We start from the raw sequence: 22049 nt of genomic DNA, 5'->3' as shown, positions 1-22049 counted from the left end.
CCTTTACTAAATATTCGCGTCATAAGGATTCCAACATGTGAATTCGATCTGCACTCTTCTCTAGCAACAATTCACTCTGATAAATTAGCAGGCAACTTCGAATCACTTGAATCTTGACTTAAAACGGAGATATTATATTAGTTTCATAACATCCGTCAACGGACATCATTCTTACTTCAAACATGACGATAAAATGTAGTTCATAAAGTAGCTATAGGTATGCTACCCCACGCGCAGTGTAGGGTAGAAAATTTGATTTTTATTCTTGCTAACCTCCATACTTTGTGATTTATTGGTCTCTCTCTTGTGTCTAGAAGTGCGCTTTATTATGCTGGTGGGTCCTCATTATAGATGGTTTTATCGGCGAGGAGGAACGTAGCCTCAAACCAGCCTGCCATACTGCTCTCCTGCTCGCACTGGTATGTGCGGATTCCGGTACCTTCCAGCGGCAGCGTGCAAAGGTAGCGGTTGAACTGCGAATTGGTGCGGCTTTAACGTGTTCTGTCTGGGATTCTTGGGATGTCACATGATTCAAGGTCGGCGGGCTACCTCTATGCAGTATGCGGCTGCCAAAATAACTTTCGGAAGCAAGCGTGAAGTGCACCTTCAGCCGCGGCGACTTAGTGGACACCGCTGCTGCGACAGCAGAGAAGCGTCCGGTTGATATTACCAGCATAAAGGGAAAGGACTTGATGTCATCGCGTGTACGTTAGGAAGGTTTTGATTCGAGTGAACGCTCGGCCCGACGAACTAGGAACTCGGTACCCGTGCTGAGACTGGCTTATGAAAGCTAGGTGCGTATTCGAGTCGGTCAACGATTGTGAATGAAGTTACCTAATCCTTCGTGCACGCACATTAAACTTATTCTCTTCAGACGTGTTCTAAGATTGTCATGCTTGGCAACCAAGGTTCTGGTGGAAGTTGACCGAGGGTGCATTATAAAAACACTACATGCTGACTAAGAAATGAGGGTGTGTTCTTTTCCATTCTGTAATAACCAAAGCCATGCCTACCGTGTGCCACCGGCCCTAATTCACATGGGCTCTCCAGTGCTTCCGAATATCACCCGCGCTGTATCGCTGGCGCTCATTGAGTGCTGTATTACTGTAGAAAATGATGTTCGTGTTGCGAATAGCAGTTGTTCGTATTTCAGCTCTCCCTAGAAGGCGAGGTGCCCTTGCACGCACGAGCACCATTCAAAAACTAGGAGTGCACATAACCATTCAACGCGTTGAATTTGTATCGTTGATCGTGGCATATGCGCGGCCACTATCATCAGCTCATTTTATCCATGTTAACAGCCTTTTCAATCGAATTATATTACAGTTCTTGATATTGTATAGCTTGATGCCCGGGTGCAAGATCAACAATATTCAGAAAATCGTGCAGACAAAATTTTAGGAGTACGTAAGCTAGCAAAACATGTTTCCTCGGAGCTTCCCATTTACCTCGATTGGAATGTATACGCTGCTGCGGCACACCACCTGACATACCGAGGACACCTCTGATTGTTACCGCCTGAGTGATACCTGAATAGAGGTCAAGGCTGGACATACAATACCCTTTTACATGTATACGTTACGTATCGACAATGTTCACACTTGACTCGCCTCCTATTCCGATCATGGGCAGAGCTGCGGCAGCGCCTCTAGTCCCGTCACCGTTCCATATTGCGGCTGCATCAAAGCTTAAAGCGTAGTGACGATACTCTAAGAAGTTTCCCAATCCAAACAACTTGTTGACACTTCTCGGGAAACCGCGAAAACTTGCCACTCGTCATCAGCAGCACGTTCGCCATGCACCCTCCAGCGCGATCCCACATAACAGCATGACGCCGGACGATAGACGGCGCTGTGATCGTAAACTGGCGGCGCCCTCAATAAAGGAGTCTATGGAATCTTCATGAGGGTTCGTAATTCGTTTTATGGTTTACATGGCGACAATGAGCACAGAGCAGGTACCAAAAAAAATGTATGTATGCTTTTGTTCTTAGTTTCCTGTCAGCCTATGTCGTATCTACAAACCCACGCGATGCTTGCTAACCTACCCTACTTGCATATTGCATATTACTTGCAAACCAGCCTATGCATATGTTATGCTACGCCTGCAGATGTGTATCAGCTTTCATTTCATGACGGCGCTTCGTCACGCCAGTGTGAGACTGTGGTTATTCATTAAACATCGTCGGGCTCAGTTGGTCCTGTCTTGCTAGATGGTCAATGCACAGGTGATTACCATTCTTCACAACTTACGCATTCATAGGATCCTCTTTCTGTTGCAGTCATTGTGACGCTGTATTGCCAGGCGAGAGCTTAGGAATCGTATAACTAACCTAAGCGTTTAGTGTGTGCTAGTTAATCCGGAGCGAGCAGCAGCAAGCCGTAGTCTTAAGTTGGTCCAGATAATTTTTAAAGCGCTACAAAATGACGGAAGACAAAGTAGTGACAGTCGAAGAGGCAATTTTTCCAAACTTCGCATATATCCTCGTTGAAGTGATCGCGAATGCGGAGCAAGGAATCACATTTATACACATTGAAGTGATAGCGCATTTGGACCGAAGCTTCACATACCTACATAGAAATGGAAGAGATTGCGCATGTGAAACAAAGCTTGACAGCTTCATCATCAGCAGCAGCAGCAAGAGAAGGAGGAGGACGATAGCCTCTGCCTGCAACCTTCAATTACCCCTGTCTTGCGCTAGCTGATTCGAACTTGTGTCTGAGAATTTCTTGATTTGATCACCCTGCCTAGTCTTCTGCCGTCCTCGACTGCGCTTTCATTCTCTTGGCACTCATTCTGCAAAGCTAATCGTCCACCGGCTATCCATCCTAAGCATTACATGCCTGCCCTGGCTCCGCTTCTTTTCTCCTGATGTGAAGTAAGATGTCGGCTATCACCGTTTCCTCTTTGATCCACACAGCTCTCTTCCTGTCTCTTAACGTAACGCCTAACAGTTTTCGCTCCAACACTATTTGTGCGGTCCTTAAATAATTCTAGAGTATCTTAGCTAACCTCTAAGTTTATTCATCATATGTTGGCACCCGTAGAATGCAATGATTGCATACTTTTCTCTTCAACGGCAGTGGTAAGCTCCCCGTCAAGATTTGGTAATGCCGGTTCTGTGCACTCCACCCCATATTATTATTCTTTAGTTTCCTGCTTAGGGTCCCCTGTGAATAAATAACTTACATAAACGTACTCCTGGCATTCCAAGACCCTGCTGTTCAAAGAACGTAAAACGAGCCATCGTGGCCACGGTGATACAAGCCACCCGGAAAAAGCCGTGCCATCAGGTAATGGAAGAAACCTTTATTCCCCATGTCACTAGGCTCAGCAACACTGGCTATCCCAAATACCTGCTTACAACAGTCGCCATAGCGCTGCTAAAGAAGGCGAGAGTCGTGAGCAGCAAGGTTCAAGAAGAAGAAAACATACAATAGAACACGAAGAACATTGCTGTTGTGCCTATGTCGATAGCTTACTCTGCAAACGCAAGCGGATAGTTGGAAAGAAAAGTGTCATGGTTTTATGTTCAGCACCCGACAACGCGTGTTCAATGTGTGCACGAGCCGACAATTGCCTAACAAAAAAGGAAAGTAAAAAAAAAAACGCGCGAAGTCGACTGTCTGCCAAAGAGGGGTGATGCATGATGTGCCTGTCTCATGTGGTCGACTATATATTGGACAAAAAGGTAGGTATCTGAATGACAGGTCGAGAGAGCGTGCAGCATCACTGAAACGGATCTCCGCCGAACATCTCGCTTTTCATCAACATCAACGAAGAGGACTTGCGTTTCATTACGTTTGGTGTTGTCAAGAATTGCCTTCGCTCTCGCTTTTCTCCGCCCTTCGTTGTGGGTGGGGTGTATGTCTCGTAGGATGGTATCAACGGCTATTGATCTCTTGGCGTTTGCGCAAAGTTGTGACTTCTCTGATGCCATGAAGAGATCTCGAAGCCCGCCCTTGTGAGTGAGAGCCGAATAATTTGGGAGTTTCGCTGTGACTCAAAGAGTTCGGTTGCCATGTTGTGTAGCCCCAATTGGAGGAGTCGTTCCGTACTAGTGTTTCTAGAGAGCCTTAGGACCTTTTTCAATCCCGTTCTGATTGGTGTATCAATTTTATTCAGCTCGGTCTTCTTCCAGTTGAGGAAGGGGACGGCGTAGGTTACGTGGCTGATGAGGAAGGCATGAAATGCTTTCATGAGGTTGTCCTCTTTCAGTCCGTCCCTTTTGCTGGCAACCCGTGGTATGACCCTGGTGAAGTTGAGGGTGCTCTTTGTGATGCGCTTTAGTGCCTCCGCGTTGTCATTGCTGCAAGCCCCAATGACCATGCCCAGGACCTTGATTGTGTTACACCTGAGGATGTTTCCTCCGTCCCTGGTGTGTAGATGAACGGGGAGGGAGCTAAGGGGCTGTCTCGGCCTGGGGCCTTTTTTGCACAGAAGGAACTGCGATTTGCTGGGGGAGAGCTTCAGTCCCGTGTTTGCAAGAAAAGCTTCCGTGGTGTCCAGCGCTCGCTGTAGGCTCTGCTCCAGAGTGCCTAGCGGGCCGCTCGTGGACCAAATGGTGATGTAGTCGGCGTGAATCATGTGCCCTACCCCCGGGACTTTCGATAGTTTGCTTGCGAGATCATGCACTGCGATGCTGAAAAGCAGCGGTGAAAGCACTGACCCTTGCGGGGTACCGATGTTACCTAGCATGTGCTTTCTGCTTAGGATTTGTCCGACGTTTATGGTGGCCATTCGGTTATCCAAAAACAATCTTACGAAATTGTGGAAATTTACTCCGAGATCTAAAGTGGAGATTTTGTTGACGATGTGCTCGTGCCTGACCGTGTCGAACGCCTTGGTTAGGTCGAGCACCAGGATGCCTTTTATATCCCTGGATTTGTTGTCTACGACGGCGTTCCTGATGAGTAGCATGGCGTCTTGTGTGGATAGGGGTTTTCTGAAGCCTATGAGATTGTGGCGGAATAGGCCATTTTCTTCAATGTGCTCTCCAATTACATTGTGGATGGCATGTTTTGCGACCTTCCCGAGGCACGACGTAAGGGAGATGGGTCTCAGATTCTCTGCATGAAGTGGTTTTCCGGGTTTGGGGATGAGGACTACACTGGCAGTTCGCCATTCATCCGGCACCCGGTCTTCAGCCCATACCTGGTTAATTTTCCTCGTAATGATTTGTATGGCTTTGTCATCTAGATTTCTGAGTAGTTTGTTTGTTAGTCCGTCTGGGCTGAGGGCCGAGCATCCGTTTAGTTCATGAAGGGCGTGCACAATCTCTGAAACTTTGAAAGGTCGATCCAGCGACAGTTAAGGTGTCCCGTTATACTCGGATGTCGGGTCGTCCCACTGGACAGATTTGCGCTCTACTGGTAGGTAGATGTCTGCCACGGCATCAGCAAAGTCCCGCGGACTCGTGCCTTCTTTCGTGTGAAGATGAACGAGCCTTTCGATCGTTAGTCGGGCATAACTATTGGTCGGTTTGTTGTTGTCGGTGAATAGGCTCTTAAGAAGGCTCCACTTGCTGCCCCTTCTCATTTTACCTTCCGCCTCATTACGCGCTTCATGCCATTGCTGCGCATTCAACTTTCTGGAGTGTTCTTCAATCTCTTTGTGGATTTTCGTGAATTTGGACCTCAGCCTCCTGTTTAGCTTCTGCTGTTTCCATCTTTCTCTAAGCGCATTCTTGGCCCCCACGAGGTGTGCGAGTCTGGAGTCCATGGCTGGCACCTCCAGGTCCACGCTTATTTCTTTAGTGGCATTGGCCACCGTAATTTTCAGATTTTCCAGGAGCTCTTCGAAGATTTCTCCTTGTTTGTACGCATTACCCCTCATTCTTCTGAAGAGGTCCCAGTCGACGTAGGTGTAATTCTTGGGAGAAGTGGGTGTGATGCGGACGTTGATTTCTAGGATGTAATGATCACTGCCAAGGTCCTCTTGCAGGTTGTCCCACGACCCGTCAGCGTTTCTCAGGAACGTCAGGTCCGGGGTGGTGTCCCTCTGAACCAAGTTGCCTCTGCGCGACGGAAACCTTGGGGAGGGATAGAGATATGAAGAAAGTAGGGAGGTTAACCAGAATCACGTCCGGTTGGCTACCCTACACCGGGGGAACGGGAAAGGGGGAAAACAAAGATAACAGGGAGAGAGCGGAGGGAAGGAAAGAAGGAAATTGCAGTGAGTTCGCTGACGTGTGTGGCCTTACAGAAATTGCAATTAGAGTCACAAATGGTCGCACAAGCCCGTCGTCCTTAAGAAGCACAAAAGTGCCTTCACCGCTTTTTGGGCCGACGGGCGATGGGGGCGGTGTTCCAGCAGCACCTGCACAGAAAGCGGCCGATTGTCCAGTTTTTGAAAAGCTTTGGCAAGTTCTTGTCTCTCAGGGGTGTATCGTGGACAGTGGCACAGCAGGTGGTCGATGTTTTCTTCCGTGCCACAGACCTCGCATGCTCCACTGTCAGTCACTCAAATCAATGTAGAGTATGCCTTTGTGAACGCAACTCCTAACCAAAGGCGACAGAGAAGCGTAGCTTTACGTCGAGGAAGTCCGAGTGGAGGCCGGATTTGCAGGGAGGGGTTTAGTCGATGCAGTCGTGTAAGTCGTAAGTTTGGCGAGTTCCACTCGGTCAGTGTGAGACTGCGTGCCAAGTGTCGAAGCTGCCTAGTGGCGTCTGTCCTCGAAAGCGGAATCAGAACGCTCTGCTCTTCATGATGTGCTGTACGAGTAGCGTTATCGGCGGAATCATTGCGACTGATTCCACAATGGCCAGGTACCCATTGAAAAATGACCTCGTGACCTTTTTGTTGGACATCATGGTAAAGTTTCGCGATTTCGTATGTCAGTTGGTCATGGCATCCGTGTTGAAGAACTGACTGCGTGCACTGTAATGCCGGTTTGGAATCACAGAACACAGCCCATTTTCTAGCTCTTTCAGATTCAATAAATTCCAGTGCTCGACGCAGGGCCGTTAGTTCTGCTGCCATTGAGGTCGTGACATGCGATGTCTTGAAGCGCAGTGTCATTCCTCGCGTTGGTACCACCACGGCACCACCGGAACTGCACGACGTAGTTGATCCATCGATATAGATGTGGACGTGGTTTCTGTACCTTTCATACAGAAGAAGTAAGCTCAGCTGTTTTAGAGCAGGGGCCGGTAGATCTGTCTTCTTCTGTAGTCCTGGAATCATTAAATGCACTTGTGGACGGCTCAAACACCACGGAAGAAATGCTGGCTTGGCCGCAGGTGCGTACCCTGAAGTAAACGACGCACGATGTGCACTGACAATGCCGCTAAATGTCGAGCAGGGCCTTGCAGCAGTGAGGCTCGCCAAGTGGTGGGAAGGGGTCCTAGCATAATGCCTGAGATGCATACGCATTGTCTCAACGGTAAAGTGCGCCTTGATTGGGTAATCCTGCGCAAGGGCAATGGTTTCAGCCGTTGATGCACTTCGTGGTAAGCCAAGACATATCTTAAGGGCTTGGGCTTGAATGCTCTGTATCGCAGGCAGGTTAGACTTGCAGGCGTTGGATATTGCAGGCAGGCTGTATCGCAGGAATCCAACGAACAACGCCATGTACAGCTGTAACATAGCGTGTACAGATACTCCCCAACTATTTCCAGCAAGGAACCTGAACAGGTGGTAGATAGCAGTCAGCCGCTTTTTCTAGTAATTGACATGCGGAGTCCAAGACAGGCCTCTGTCAATTACGACTCCCAAGAATCTGTGACTTCTGCTGTATGGTATAAGTTGTCCGTTAATAGATACGCCGTAACCAGACATTGGCTTCCTCGTGAATGCCACCATTGCGCACTTTCCGCATGAAATTTCAAGTCCCTGTTCACGAAGGTAGCAAGATGTCATTGAGGCAGCCTTCTGAAGTCCTTGAGCCGTGAAGTCCTGAAGCCTTGAGTCCGTGATGAGTTGCAGGCCTAGGATGTCCGCGCACTCGGCAAGGTTAATTCATTTCCTGTCATTGGTGGCGTAGCCCCAGGCGGTGTTGTGCACGTTGAAGTCTCCGGCAACGATCAGTGGCCTGTCCTGGGCTTGCGACGCGACCGATGTGAGAAGTTTGTGAAAGTTTCTGAGTCTGTCAGTCGGGGAACTGTAGACGTTTAATAAGTAAAGGTTGGTCTTTAGGTCCCGACTGAGGATGATTTCTGTGAGCATGGATTCCAGGTCTTTTTTGTACGTCGGGGTGCCCCTTTCCACAAAGCTGACATCTTTGCGGATGAGAGTGGCAACGCCCCTGGATTGTTTGAACTCGGGGTCCAGGGTCGGCTTGGAAACCCTGTACCCCGAGAAGGACATATCTTGAATGTTCTTTTCCGACCCGCATTCTTGCAGGATGACGGCGTGTGGCTTTTCTTTATACGAGGGCCATTTTTTTTCAACCTCCGATAGGCTATAAATAATAGACAAGTTCATCTAAAATAATAATTTTATTACCAAAATATTAGTACAGTTACGGTTACTTTTCGACATAATCACCCAAGAGATTGAGGCATTTGTCAAATCTGTGGACAAGCTTTGCAATACCCTCTTCAAAAAAAGTTGCCGCCAATGAATTCAAGTAGTCCTTGACGTTGGTTTGAAGGTCGCCATTGGTTTGAAAGCGCTTCCCACCAAGCCACGTCTTCAGTCCAGGAAAAAGATGAAAGTCACAGGGTGCTAATTCTGGACTGTATGGCGGATGATCGAAAATGTCCCATCCAAATTGTTCGAGAAGCCGTTGAGTTGCTCCAGCAGTGTGTGGACGGCCATTGTCATGGATCAGAACAACTCCAGTGGTCAGCTTTCCTCTTCGTGTGTTCTGAATGGCTTTACGCAAACGCCGTAAAGTTTCACAATAAACAGCTGCAGTGATTGTGGTTCCGGGCTCCATAAACTCCACAAGCAACACACCTTGTTGATCCCTAAACACAGTAGCCATGGTCTTTCTGTTGTTGAAGGTTTTTTTGAATTTCTTTGGTTTGTTTTGTGAATTTTAATGCATAAATTGTTGTGATTGTCGTTTTGTTTCCGGTGTGTCGTATGGAATCCAGGTTTCATCCCCAGTCACGATTGATTTCAAAAGGTTGTCTCCTTTATCCTGATAACGCTCAAGGAACTCCAAAGCTGACGCCATTCGTCGAGTTTTGTGGCCGTCCGTCAACATTTTTGGGACCCAACGTGCACAAACTATTTTGTAGCGTAACCGTTCAGTAACAATAGAGTACAAAACAGACCTTGAAACTTCTGGAAATTCCGTAGATAAAGCAGTAATGGTGAAACTGCGGTTTTCTTTAACCATTCTGTCAACTCGTTGAACCAGGTCATCTGAAACGACAGATTTGCGTCCTTCGCCCCCTTCATCATGCACATCATTACGTCCATCTTTAAAATTTCGACACCATTCACGCACAACACCTAAACTTATGAAGTTTTCCCCATACACTCGATTCATTCTCCGATAGATTTCTGCAGCACCATGGCCTTCAGTCTGTAGAAAACGAATAACACTTCGCAATTCACACTTGGCGAGAGCAACAATAATGGCAGCCATGTTTACGTGGCTGTAGTACAATGCCAACTGACGCCTGGATGTCAATAATGGCGGAGTGCGTAGTGCGAGAGCTGCGCAGTTGACTACAGCGCATGTCCGCTTTCTGCTGCCCGCGTAGCGCCTGCACGGAGCGATCGGAGGTTGAAAAAAAAAGCGGCCCTCGTATGATCTGGCGAATTGCGTTAGGTTAGATTTCTTTTTGTTGAATGAGTTATAGTTCCATTGCCAGATCTTGAAATATTCTGGTGCGTTATCCATTGTACTGGTTTGGGATGGCCCCATTTATGTTGAGCTCACTCATTGAGCCTGGCGACTTGGAGGGTGCGTGTGGCGCAGCTGTGGGTCCCAGGGCAGACATGGGCCCTGGGTCCGGCGTGGGGATTATTTTCGTGGTTTTGGGATGAGCGATTGGTCTTTCTAGGTGGTCGAGTCTGCCACAGATTTGAGTGAGTATCTCCTAAATTTCAGTAATTGCCGATTGAAATACACTGTACTTGCTTTTATTCTTCTTGCTGCGCATCTTAGCTTTGTTGTCACTGACAGAAGCGTTAAAAATATACCCTGGATTAGATTTGAAGTCAGGGAAGCTTGCAGTAAAATTGAGTATGAAGAACGACTCAGAAATACGGAAAAAAGTAAATGGGCTGTGAGAGTGTTGAGGTATCTGTACAGGAAAAACATTTATTCACAGTGGAGGAAGAGAACTAGGAAGCTTACCAGCAAGTATGCGGCCTGTAGGGTGGGCAACACAGCAACAAAGAATGTCAAACGGAAAGAAGTTTTCTTCGAGGCTTTATTTATCACAGGAACCAAGAAACATCAAAGTGGTCTGGTCAATGGCCAAGCAGAGTGAGCGGGAACACTAGCAACATACACGTGTTTTAGGGGCACCTAATTTTGCACTAAAATATGCGTGTACGGGGGGATCATTTTTATGTTTTATGGAATCTTTAAAACATCACCTGTTTCAGATACCAATATCGTAATCCTTGAGCTGGATTGTTCAGGCAGGAGGACATTTCTTGCACAAAAAATTATAACACATACTCTGTTAATTAACAAAAACTTGCTAATTAGCTTACTAATTATTTGCTTTACGGCAAATATTGGAGTTCGCGAATTGAAGCGGATGAGATTGTCAGACGTATACGTTTGTAATAAATTTTCAAAATGACGCCAGTTTGGAGATATGCGCCTATAAACTCACCGTAAAAATCCAATTTTGGTTCACTTTTTCACAAGACACGCTGTTATACATTGAAGCACGAAAGTACTTACACCACCCATTTATTTTTAAAACTGGTCAAGTGCAATGTAGAAAGGAAGAAACAAGCCGAGCCGGCCATATAATATAACAGAGCGCTCTGTTCCTTTACCTGGCCGGCTTGCCTTGGTACTTCCTTTCTACGTTGCGCTGTACCAGTTTTAGAATGCAATACCAACTCGCCCAATCCTCAACCCTAGTGAGCCCATGTTTTTCATCTCACACTTTGGAAAATAATAGCTCGAAACTGATGTAAGCCTAGATATTCATTTCAAGTGGATGCGTCTAGCAATCTCACAGGCTACAGTTTGTAAATATAAATAAGGGCCGTAAACTAATCAGTTAAGAATCTGATTAGTAAATTCCGGCTGAGAGGTCTCAATGGACCACCCTCCTTATCCACACAGATATACATATATATATATATATATATATATATATATATATATATATATATATATATATGTATATATATATATAATATCAGATTGCAGTCTTATCATGGGAATTCCTGGTAATTGTTTCACATAATTAAATCGTCATCATGCTTAAAACGTGGGCCGATAAAAAGGAGTGCTTTCTAAAAGTTTACCCCGATCCAATGTTAGAATGACTGCGGAGTGAAAAAATGGTGTGCCGATCCTGAAGTTCGTGCTGTCAAACAATTGAACGGTGCGACGCTTCTCCTACTCGCCGAACTCGAAAGGCGGTTGGAAATAGGGGGTCATGCGCATTGACTCCACACCGATGTCATCCCGAACTAACTCGAGATAAAGATGTCTCTTTCAACGACTTTAACTGGAGGTTCCACCGCCTTTCAACTTTTCCCAATGTCATGTCTGCAGTTTTAACGCTAGCTTGACTACATTTTAATGAATGGTAACAAAGGTGAAAAGCCAAGTCTGATAATTGCAAACATGTTTATCAAAGCTTCCTGAAAGCGTATTTGATGTAATGACACTGATGCATGTGTGCTAGATTACTAAAAAGTCGCTTGCATTAACCGCAAAGCCCGGTAGGAGCTCTCACGGCTGATAAACACAGGCGAAGCGCTGACTGTTTTCTTATCACCTGCATCCGTGTTCTGTGCAAAGGGCATGCCATTATCTTGGGAACAAAAGGGTATGCATCAATATCAACACGGGGAATGCGCTATCTTGCACGTTGCTCCAATTAGCAATCCAAATGTAGGAGCGTTTGGTCGAGTGCATTCCACACTGGAGGCAATGACTTGTTTAGACAGAAGCCATGTTTCCATCTTAACATGCAGATGAGGCATGTGGACGCTGAACGCGTCCAAATACTTCGCACAACTTTCCTCAGGAGAGGCAACTTCTTTAATCTAGTGTGTTTGTAATGACTACGGCACCTAGAATGTTTGCATTGGTTTATTGCTAAAACCTCGAATGGGAATAACATGGGTTTCCGCTTCGAGTGTGGAAATAGTAATGATTTCTTTAGTGAAATAAGAAGCTTTTTCAGTGTAAAATAAAGATAGTAAGAAGAAATTACACAGTAGAAGCATATTATCGTTAGTAAAAATTGAAATCCACACTAATGTGTATACAAATGTTATTATTATGTTACTTGGTTTGTGTCGATGAGTTTCTACAAATTTTATTGCACGAAACTGAACCGGACCTTCTTCTGAAGTGCTTCTCCGTTATTCACGCGAGAACAAATTGCCGCAGACCCCAACTCTCGATGAACGTCAACGTTAATGCTTGTGGCATTGAAACAATGTAATGACACGCCGAATTGCATCGTATTGTAAGCAAAGTATCGACACACCAGAGACGTTCTGTTTATGAAGCGGCCGGTCTATGCAGCCCAATTCCTCTCTCGCGCTTCCCTTTGAATACGCTGCGTAATTCAGTTGCATCACCGAGAAATCTATGCGTGGCGGTTGTGTGAATCAAAAAATTGTTGCAGAAAGCAAATCATCACAATATGACTGTCGATAGCATTGCGAACAGCAGTTGAGTAAAGTGGCGACACCGTATTCCTGAAGTCACGTTTATTTAACACGTGCAGTGGTAATTTGTATATTTCCGTCACATCGGCTATATAGACGAGGCAACCTAAAGTTTGCCCACGCGGCACCAGCGCCGAGTGCTCCCCTAGCGGACCGATGGAAGTTCCGAGGGTCGTAGCTGCGCCAGCGCGCGCCCGTGTTCTGTACGGCGGGAGCGCTCGTGCACGTGGTTTTTGCGATGCCGAGTGCGACTTTATCAGCCAGGAAAGGTGGCACGCAATACTGATGCGTTGTCGATTGCCACAGGAGCCTCGAAAACACGAAAGATCGTACGCCGCCCGTGAAGTTCTACAGATTTCCGGGGAAGTGGTACGAGAAGGACAGACGACAAGCATGGATAACTGCAGTGCGCCGAGTCAAGTAAGTCTCATACTTTCGCATTCGCGTGTAATATCTTGAAAGCGGAATAGTGCACGGCCGTTTGTTTAGTCATGTCGCGTTGTTGAATTGTGGTGGCATCCGCCGCTTGTTAGCGGTAAATGCATGCGTATTGCGCCGCTAAGCTCTACGACGTGTGCTCAATTCCCAGCCACGGCGGCCGCATTTCGATAGGGGCAAAATGCAAGAACACCCTTGTTACCCTGGGCTTTGATTTTTGTGCACGTTAAAGAACCACCAGAGGTTAAAATTATTCCTGAGACTCCCCATTACAGCGGGCCTCATAATGATTTCCTGGTTTTGGCATGGTTTTGGCACTTAGAACCCCCAAATTTATTTGATTGCACTGTGGCTTCCCTGGCGATCGGTATGGACGACTTCAAGAGAATTATTCCCCTTTTCCAAACGCTGCAACTTAAATTACTAGTTGTGCAGGTAACGAAAGGGGCCGCGCGCTACTTTTGTGTGGTAGCAGACCGTATTTAATGCAAGCCGCGGTCGTCGCGTGCGTCGGGAAGCGGCAGATCGGAAAGCAGCCGCTCGAGACGTGCGCATTATGTTTGTTGTTTGTCCATGCTTTCTAAGTATCTAAGTGTGCAAGGATCATAGCTTGTAGTGGTACCACTCTTGTAGAATAATATATGCCCACAATCACAGGAACGTTACCTTTGCAAACATATTATTGGGAGTAATTTAATCCCCACAACACATAGGCACACATACTGTTTCATTTATATGTGATGCAGATGGAAGCGGCGTCAGACAGACCAAGGGCAATGACAACAGTCTTCTCAGCAGTCAGCACCACCAGGACATGTGCTTTATTACTGCAGCGACACAGCTCTTCAGCTGCAGCAAGACACGTGTGAAACAGACTCCAGAACATGCCTTTGTCAAGTGACCGAACCGTCAAGAAGCAGCCTGATGGATCTACAGTCATCGAGTAGTATGACAACAGAAGTTCCTGCTGCCAGTGTGACTTATGTTGTAATTGAAATAAATGTGGCTAAATTTCTGAACATGGTGCGTACCTCTAACTCGACGTCATCTACGATCTTGTCGAACACCTGTGACACGCACTTGGCTTTGACTCTCACATCACCGTCCACAATTTGTTCAACGCTGTACACGTTCGGAAGCAGACGCTCCCCTATCGTGAGGTTGCCGCCACGAAAAAAAAGCTGTCGGCAACCTTCTTGAAACCGCACGGCAATCTTTCCATCGCTGTTGCGCAAGCAGGCGATCTGCCGCCGTCGAAAACGGGGCGCCGTGAGAACGAGCAGCGAAGATAAGCGCGGACGGCACAATGTAAACGAAGCGGAGACTGCGCCACGACGCGACCACGCTGCTTGGCGTTTCCACATTGGGGCGCTGTCAGGAGGCGCAGTAGCGCCGCCTGGCCATGGTTTTCTCGTCTATGCCTCATACACCGATATCGTACCATTATGTTATGGGACTCGCTTGTGAAGGTCGCTCGTGTACATAAAACTATGACGACGACTGTTACGCCGATGCAGTAAGGATGAAATGAAGAAAAAGGAATGATAAGGACTGAACGACAAAGGCGTATGACGACAACAGAATTACGGCAATAAGATGTCGAGTGATCAAATATGACGCTGATTTAATGACGTCAAAGTGATGACGACGACATGAAAGAAATGAGGTGACCAAGGCGGCATGATGACGGTGGCGTGACGCTAATGGTGACCGGGCCAGGAAGCGAGAATGAACAATGCATCAATGATGATGACACGGCCAAGACGGCATGACGGCGGCAGTAGGACAAAGGACATATGGTAGCGTCTGCGTGATCGTGACTTAACATCGAAGGTGGAATGACAATGACAGCATCGCCGCGATCGAATGACTATAGCGTTACTACGATAGACTCACGAAATAGGAATACCGTCGGTGAATCAATGAAGGTGGTATGACGACGATGGCAGGACTACAATAGGCTGACAGTGTTAAAGCGATGACGATGGTGAAACGAAATCGTGACGACTATGGTACGACGACGAAAGACGATGAAGGCATGGCGAGAGTCGCATGTCGAAGTGGTGACGATGGAATGACAGTGACGGCATCCCATTGATCTTGTCGACAAACGCATGTCGACGACAGTATGACGACGATGCAGTGATGACGATGGCATGGAAACAGCATGGGGACAATGGGAGGATGACAACGGAATGACGCTAGTTGAATGACGAAGCTGGAGTGATGACGATGGCAGGATAATAATGGCATTAAGACGACGATCTGGGAGTGAAGGCATGATGGCGACTATCTGACGATGACGGCGTGATAAGGGCGGCACATTCATGATAAAATGACCACCGTACAATTACATATGAAGGAAGACAAAAGACTGACATCGATGGAACGAAGAATGCGGTGTTAAGACGATGACATGAAGACGTTTGTACGACGTTTCTGAGGTGATGGCAATAATAAAAAGACAGTGTGACGAGCCGAGTGACAAAGCCGGAATAATGCCGACACAACGGTCACGCCGACACTCGTGGTCACGGCGACACTTCTGTTTGGCGCCACTCCAAACAGAAACTACGTCGTCATCCAAGCTATTAGACAACTTGAAACACTGGATTGGTGTAGAAAGCGGGACGACAACGTGATAAAAGTCACATCACGACGCTGGAATGAAGACGATTGATTGACCACCACGGCATCACGTTAGCGGTGTTAGACAACTTGTTAGACAAATAGTTAGACAACTATTAGACAACTTGAGTCACTGTGTCGGCGTTGAAGGCGTGATTACGACGGCATGACGAGTGTAGGATATCACGAAGCTGAAGTGACAACAATGAAAGGAGCCCGATGGACTCACGACCAATAGCACATATTAGGTTGCCTATGCAGAAGTCTATTTGGGCAACTGGGTCGGCGTAAGAGTATAGATAGATAGATAGATAGATAGATAGATAGATAGATAGATAGATAGATAGATAGATAGATAGATAGATAGATAGATAGATAGATAGATAGATAGATAGATAGATAGATAGATAGATAGATAGATAGATAGATAGATAGATGGATAGATAGATAGATAGATAGATAGATAGATAGATAGATAGATAGATAGATAGATAGATAGATAGATAGATAGATAGATAGATAGATAGATAGATAGATAGATAGATAGATAGATAGATAGATAGATAGATAGATAGATAGATAGATAGATAGATAGATAGATAGATAGATCCATCCATCCATCCATCCACCCATCATAGCTGGATTTACGTGTTCAGGGTTACGCTAAGATTAAGTACAACGCACCAAAGATTTAAAAGAAAACACACAAGACAAGCGCTGCCCTGCCCTAGAAGCCTAAACAGTTATTCTCAAAGCACGCAGTACAACACGCTGTGTTCTTCCACGTGTGGAGATTTTGATACCTCTTTTCCGCACTGATCTCATGGTACAAATAATTTACCACTAAATTCTTTCAAATATATCTCCCTTCCGCGAAAATGTACTTATTCTTATTTGCTACGATCGCCGTCAATGATTCTTAACGAAAGAACTCGTGAATGAGTCAGAATTCATACAAGCTTATTCTCCCGCGTCCTTGCACAGCGTTTGCCTCGGCAATGAGAAATGTACAGTGAGAGAAAACTCAAAGGTGGTAGCTATTTTCTGTGAAAAAAGAAAGAGAAAGCTATTATTCGAGGCCTCGATGGGGAGAACAATCGAATACGCTAGTAGCGCCATGAATCATGTGGAGCCAGAAGTCCCAATATGCCAAAGCAAAAAAGAAATGTTCGCTACTTTTGATATTTTAACGAAGCGATACATCGGCTTTATTTCACAAAGAGGGGTATTGTTTCTTTTTATGTGTTTGCCATCACAGGGTTCCCCGCAAGTCTCGCTTTGATCGCTGACCAAAGTGCTATGCAAATCAGGTGAGCGAGGTTCTTCAGTCTGCGTATGACTTTTGTTGCCTGATGCGATTGAGGCATACGGAGACATCAATTTCTTATTTATACAATCATATTTAAAGAATCACCTTCGCAAGCTTCCTCTTCGATCATCGTGGCAAATTTATATGGAATGGTTTTTTTTTAGCTGCATCAAATTTTTAATAGTCAAAGGGGTCAGATAGCACAAAAAATTGACCGAAGTTTAACTATTGTAAACTTGTCCTCACGAGCAAACTGTTTGGCTTGGCTTTGCAAAGACTATGCAAACCATGTTAGGCTAAGACACAGTACTTCAAACACGTTACACACGTTGCCGAACGGGTTGTTCGTGAAGTCACGGTGAAAGCTGGCCGTCGCAGTCGAGGTTGCCGCCAGCCGAAGGGTGTGGTCCGTCAAGCGTTCGTTGTGGATGCCACTGCCTGCAACCACGGCTTCGTCTCCTTCTTGTTGTTGTTCGTGTTCCTAAGCGACGGCGGTGGTTGCAGTAGCTACGATCTTTTCACGCTTCCTCGCTTGTAAGCTTATCTATAACGTGATAATACAGTCTTCTTTTGCTCCGGTGTTTCAGCAGCCAACATTGCCTTCGCTTGAGATTTCGCAGCCTGCGACCTAGCGCTTATCTATTGGATGATTGGATTCAGCCTGTCGCTTGTGTTGAAGCGCACGCAAAGACAGCCTAGCCGGCTTGTCATCCATGGCGAGACTAAAGAGCTAAATACAGTCCGACGTAGCATGAGCGCGCGCACACGTTACGCCACGTTGTTGAGAGCAGCGTATATAGTTCGACCGATGGTTCGACGCACTGGCGCAGTCAACGTAACCGGATGCTGCCAACACGCTCCGACGCGCCCGGTGACGAGCGACGCTAGCCGGCGCTACGATAGCGTCGGACAATACACGCGCCTAACGCGGTCAAGCGTCGGTGTAGCAGCCCTAAAAAGGCACGTTTCTAGTCCCACGTTAGCGGCACGCGGGCGAGCGTCGCTCGGCTCCTGGCGCGTCGGAGCTGCGCCAGTGCGTTGAAGCTTCAGCCAAAATATAGACGCTGTAGTTCAAGTGGTCTTTGCACTCGCCATGCAAGGCGATCCGAAAGAGATGGTGCACAGCGATTTGAAAGCGGCCGTCAGGGCATTGTTGGAAGGCCGGTAGCGCCGCAGGTAGTTCAAATTCTGAAAGGCGCCAACCATGGGTACAGCACCATAAACTCCATCCTTTCGTTCCGTGCCCACGTCGGGGCACGCACCCGTTCTACGGGTTTACATACCTAGGTCGTTATAACATAAATGTATTCCAAACTTTTCTATTCCAATTCTGCAATCAGCCCACCGCGATTGGTAAAAAGCTTTTTGGACCACGCCCACTTCACCTGTCTGTCACACGACGTCACGAAAACCGCATTAGGTCGTTATTTGATATGATGTGAACATACTGATTATAAATAATTTGACCGAACAAAACAAAAATTGTTATTTCTGATTTGACACCTTTTTGCCATTAGCCCTCGGCTATTGGTCAATTGTTTTCGGGCTGCACCCACTTCACCTGCCTCTCACGCGACGTCACAAAATCGCAAGAACTTGCCGCGTCAAAGTGATGCGTGCGCGTTAAATATGCATTATTATGCCGAACAAAACGGAATTTTCTTCTGAATAGCCGCAGGCTGCCCCATTCCGAAAGGAATAAAAAAAGATGGCAGCCACCGATCGCTCCGGTAATGGCTACTCACCCCTACCGGAGAGCATGGGTTTATTTGCGTGGCCGTGTAACGTTTCCCAGAACTTTCGGCACGTTTACAGTCTCATTCTGCCAACTCTTCTTTGTTGAGAATCTGTTTTAGCGTCATTCTTTAGCTTTCGTTGAATGCCGCCGCAATTGTCGACGAGCCACCACAAGCTAAGAAAAAGCGGACCCATCCCAGACGCCGGCACCACCCTCTTCATCCGGTTATCGATATTCAGTGCAGTGGCTCGCCTCATCGAGTCACTCTCCACTTGAGCATGATCCTCGCCTCTTTTGAGTCAATTAGATAAGACAAGCCGGTCAGTGCAGGCAATGTCATTCGTTTTTCAAACAAACAAAAGTGACTCCTATGAACCACGGGAGCATTTGATTGGTTCGTCCAGACAACGCTGCGGGTAACCGCCCGATGCTTGCGTCGTCTGTTGCGCAAATTTGACATCAGGAGATTGGAATAAAAACGTATTGCAATAGTTTTACGTTATACGGTCCCCAGATGCACATGTCTTCTTGCAACTAACCGGTTGTCCAAGTTGTCTAATCAGCATGACCGCACAAGTCAGCAGCGAAAATTCGCGATGTGGAGGAAAAGGGCAGAGAAGGCATCTAATGATAGCGCGCTTTGCCTACGAATGTGACGTGGTGATTAGGTTTCAACGTGACGTTGCTAATCTGCTTTTAAAATTTTATTATAAGGCTATATGCTCCCTATTGAAGGAAGTCAGATTGCTCTTAACAAGAGAGCTATCAATGTCGCTCGAACATATTGTTTTAAAATGTCATAGAGGAAGCTTGTGCTATTATTGTGTCTTAAGCGAAAGGGTTCTACATTGGGATTCGCAGTTATTCGACTGGATCCGCAGCGCTGCGCTTTGTCCCTGAAAGACGTCCTTACTGATCGCTGTTAATTTGATATCTTCTGTTAGGTCTCTGAAAGATTAAGTGCCATCCAACTCTGTAAGAGCAGATGATCTGCGAAGCTGGGTATAGTCACGACTTCATTGATTTAATAATACGTGGTGATTGCTATATTGATTGAATAAAGACACATACACGTGGTATAGGGGTTCTGCCATCTTTTATTTTATTTTGTTACCATAGTGATCATCGCTTTCTGGTCACCATGGTCGACGGCCGTAGGCTGAACCACAATGCTGCAAAGATTTCTAGGAAACGCCAAGTCTGTACATGGCGGATGACGCGTTGTTGGTACACTGAGTTGTGTATAGCGTTCAATGCCAAACCTATCCTCCTCGCTGTATTAGGGGGCCGTTGAGCATCGCGCGTACACTTGACGTTGGCAGTACACTCGTCGTCCGTGGTCTTCGTCCACCGCCGCGGTGCCCATTCCCGTTGCTGTTCGTGAAGGCGATCTTCACGCTGCTGTCCTTCGCCGGAAGGAAGGCGGCTACGCGACGGTCCAGGCCCGTCGACGGACGCCCGCTCGCCGTCAGCCGCTTCCCGCCACCAATTGCCGCGTTTGCTCACGCCATCGCTCTTGGAAAGCACGCCGCTCTTCCTCGGTGCGCACAATACGCGTCCTACCCATAGCACTGCCTGAACGCAACTGCTGATAACGTCGCTAGGCGATGTTAACATAGAGAAAGAAATTTCAACAAGAGCGGACACTCCCATAGAGCCGAGTGGCCGAATTGAGTGTACCACACCAAGCGGATGGTATTAACACCTTCGGGTTTCGGTTTTAGGCGCGTGCGTTTTGAACACCAGTTGGTACACGCCGCGCCGGCTCCGCTGATCGGCGCGGCATTATTTTTTTCGCTGCTTCTGCTGAACCACGTGCGGCCTTGGCGCGGAATCGCATTAGTATTCAGTAAAAATGATTATGAACGATTTTTACAAGCCTCCACCGAATCTGTGTCACGTGCAATTTCATAAAGAAAACGCAAGACGTCTTCTAAAATGATGAAATGTTTGTTTTGCTCTTCCGGGCTTCTTCTCCTAAGGAGTCAGTCATCCTACGTTGTGGCACCAGGTAAGCAGCAGTCGTCGCCGTACGAAGCTCCACCGGATGCCATGAGCTGCAAAAAAGTCAAGTACAAGCATTTATCATTTTTTTATATTGACCTAACAGGAATATTGCGTGTAGAGGCGAAACGTGCGTAAGTGGTGAATGAGCGGCATTACAGATAAATTCACTTCTACATTTCGTAGCAAATACACTCCTTCCAAACAATTCCATAAAGTCTAAAAAAAAAACATCCGATTTTCAAGCATCCCTCCGTTCTCGGGCATCATTTCCTGTACTTTAAGAGCTCGAATACACGGGTGACTGCGCGTTTCCAAAACAACTTGGCCTCTGTAGACGCGATCGTACGCTAAATACACAGAGGTGGCTACAACGCAGGCTCTCAGCCATACCATGTTATGCGCTCGTGGAATGCCTTCTAGTCGCACTGTCGCACTCAAGACAGAGTCGTGGGTGCAAAGCCTGTTTTCAGACGCTGAGCAGACAGAAATGTCGAGTTCTTGAGCTCCTCTGTGTTATCTTTTATGGTACGTCCACACTAGCGACAAAAACGCGCGCGACACAACGCGCGCGGCGAGCGGTGCTGTCGCGCGCGGCAAGATTCACGAAAAGCGGCAGCAACGCGCGGCAAACGCGCGAATGGGTGCGAGACCCATTTTTCGCGGCAGACGCGAAACGTCCACCAATCAGAAGCGAGCCGCTTTACGAGTCGCGCTGTTGTGGCGCCACCTGTCGCATAAGCAAAGAATCATAATCTATGGGCTCCGAGACTGAACAGTGACGCGCGCGCCGTAAAATCTCAGAGGCCATTTCCAGTCAAGGGGGCTGTTTTTGTTAAGCCTTACCACACCGCCACTGAGGCGTCGACGAAGAATTCGCCTCGCAATGGAGGCGTTTTTGGAAACCGTTCGCGGATATGCGTACCTCTATGATAAATCGAGCGTCGGACAAGGAGCTGCGCGCCAACCGCTGGCACATTATGGACAGCAGTTTGGCATGACAGGTGAGTAATTGGTGAAGGTGGGGAAGCAGAGTGTGCGCCTGGCCCTCAGTGTCCCTGTACCGCACTCAAAACTTTCTTGTCCGCTGTCTGGCACGTCGGCGTCGCACAAGTAAAGAACAAACAAGTATTATAGTGTTCACAGTCACCA

General features: G+C 47.1%; 1 long non-coding RNA gene across 1 annotated transcript in view; it reads left to right on the top strand.

Moving 5' to 3' along the window:
* The first annotated feature begins 13015 nt into the window (after positions 1 to 13015).
* LOC135903108 (uncharacterized) overlaps positions 13016 to 22049 on the top strand; it is an 83372-nt gene continuing 74338 nt past the window's right edge. The window contains exons 1-2 of the long non-coding RNA XR_010564724.1: positions 13016 to 13200; positions 17105 to 17156. This is a non-coding gene — a long non-coding RNA (uncharacterized lncRNA). The remainder of the gene's footprint in view (positions 13201 to 17104; positions 17157 to 22049) is intronic.

Source organism: Dermacentor albipictus, chromosome 1, assembly GCF_038994185.2.
Source record: "Dermacentor albipictus isolate Rhodes 1998 colony chromosome 1, USDA_Dalb.pri_finalv2, whole genome shotgun sequence".
NCBI lineage: Eukaryota > Metazoa > Arthropoda > Arachnida > Ixodida > Ixodidae > Dermacentor > Dermacentor albipictus.
This window is presented reverse-complemented; position numbering and strand designations above follow the sequence as displayed.